This window comes from Narcine bancroftii, chromosome 2, assembly GCF_036971445.1.
Source record: "Narcine bancroftii isolate sNarBan1 chromosome 2, sNarBan1.hap1, whole genome shotgun sequence".
NCBI classification, from domain to species: domain Eukaryota; kingdom Metazoa; phylum Chordata; class Chondrichthyes; order Torpediniformes; family Narcinidae; genus Narcine; species Narcine bancroftii.
Window position 1 is genome coordinate 96,243,305 of NC_091470.1, and position 2,499 is coordinate 96,245,803.

Here is a 2,499-nt window from a genome sequence, read left to right on the forward strand (position 1 = left end):
TTGTTCACTGTTTTCTTGGCTTGCCTGACTTGTTGGAGGGAATTTTTAATATGAATTTTTTTTTTTAAAGTGAATATGAAAAGACTTCAGAAGGTCCTGAAGACCAAGAGACCATGCCCACTTAATCACCCAAGCCCTCTGCAAACACTGGTTGCATTCTCAGCGGACCCACTCAGAATAGAGCAGAGCGAAGGTTTCAGTCTCTCCGCAGACTCTGCTTGACCTGAGTTTTTTTGTGCTATGGACTGGGTGCAGGTTGTGAGACCAGACTAGCCAGGCCTGTTTTCGGTGCCTTAAAGTTGGTATGGTTCTAATTCCTATCTGCCATCTTTCCATGTTTCTTTTCTCATTGGCCTGTCCCTTGTCTGAGTTCTAGATTCTGTTTCAATCCCTTGTCTGTCATGGGGAGGTTGCATCACAGAAAGGACCTCTCCACATCCCTCTCTTCTGCCTTGGAAACCTCTTCTCTTTTGAATTGACAATTTTCCAGAAGGGACATACATAGGCCCTGCTGCTCACTGTAAAATGGTCATGTTCTGGTCATGGTCATTCCTGGATCTCTCTGTCTCTATCTCAGGAGTCATGCTTTCCACCGACACGTACTACAAACTCTAACTCCCAAAACCAACTCGACTACACTTCCTCACACCCTGTCCCCTGCAAGGTTTCCATCCCCTTCTCTCAATTTTTCAGCCCAGGGATCAGTCAAACCCACCCTTGGGTGCAGTGACCCTAGCAACATACAATACTCCAGTTGTGCTTGCACCAAAGTAGACTCAATGCTGGAGAAACTCAACAGGTCGAACTGTGTATTTTATGCACCAATAAATATGCATAACCAGCGTTTCTGGCTTGAGACCTCTGAGGATTGAGCAAAACGGAGACAGCCGTCCGAACAAAATGGTGGGAGGAGGGGCACAGGCCATTCCCATTCCAGGGTTGGAAATAAGAAATGCAGGACTACAGCCCTTTCAGCCTTCGAGCCCGTGCCACCCAAATACGTCCAATTGGCCTACAATTTTTGAAGGGTGGGAGGAAACCCACGCAGACACAGGAAGAATGAACAAACACATTACTGCATTTGAACTCTGGTCACTGGCGCTGTAACAGCGTTGCGCTAAACGTGCTGCACTTTTACTCCATGTTCTCACCAAAGCTGGGCACAGTTGCAGAGGCGTCCATATTCTCCACTGGCTCAACAAAGCTCTGCGTGTCCACTGTGCTGTGAGTTGTAAACTATCCCTCCTTCCCAATGGCGAGAACAATTATTGCCACCAAGAGCCCCAGTCATTAGCTACCTTTCCTTTATGAACAGCCTGCTTCTTCCCCCAGGGCCACTGTGGTGTGTGATATCTTTGCAGATGCTAATACATCTCTGGAATCCCCAACTTCAGAGGGAGGGTTGTGGAGGTTGGACCACTGGGGATGTTTAGGGTGGAGGTAATCTTTTTCACGTTGGGAAATTTCAGGCTGTGGTGGTCTGGCGCAGAGGAAATAAGGCCTACAGTAGATCAGCAGTGACCATACCAAGCGATGAGACAGGTGAGAGGAACTGAGTGGTTCCTCTTGTATTCTTGCCTGAATAACAAAGATTACTCCAGAGATGCAGTGATTCTGCTGGAAGTCTCCTGTGGGTGTTCTGTGACAAGAAAATCAACTTTAAATTCTCTCTGCAGCTTCTCTTATTTCTAGGACTTTGGCCCATACTGTTAACTGTTTCATTCTCCACAGATGCTGCCTGACCAGAACTTTCTGCTTTTATTTCAGATTTACAGCATCTGCAAGTTTTGATTTTTAGTCATATGTTAGTCAGTCTGGAAATTCTCTCTGTATACTTTTCCTCTTTCCTGGATAGTGCAGCATGGGAAAGATCCCGACACGGTCAACACACAGCACTTGTAGAAACTTAATGAATGATTACACTGGACAATTAAGATTTTCCTTCTTGGAAACCTTTGGGGGTATTATATGGATTTTGGGCTGCTGACCACAAAAATCACCTTAAAGTTTTCCTATCATGTACATTTTGTGGATATAACCTATTTTTGTGATTTCTTGTCATATTTCAAGTCTGCCCACAAATCAAGCTGTTATGGTAAGTGCAGGTGCTCTGCAAATGTTGTCTTTGGACCGGGCATGTTTGGTCAGGATAGATGCAGACAGGTTATAAAAGCAGCTCACATATACAGATGCTGTGCATTACCTTGATTATAGATTGAACACCTATTAATGTGCATGTTCTTCAGGCAATAGCATAGTGAGTGTTCTTACCAATAGCATTTATTGTCTTCAGGAAGATTCATTACAGCAGAAATGTCTCGTCAATGTTGCAACAGCTACGATACGTTCTGTTACATCTGTGGCGAGTTTACGCTTGAGGTTCAAAGAGGCAGCATGACTGCACTTGTTAAGAAAGCCTATGAGCTCTACTTCGATTGTAAAATTGGTGACCAAGACAAACCCTGGCCTCTTCAGATTTGTTGCACAAAGTGTGCAGTC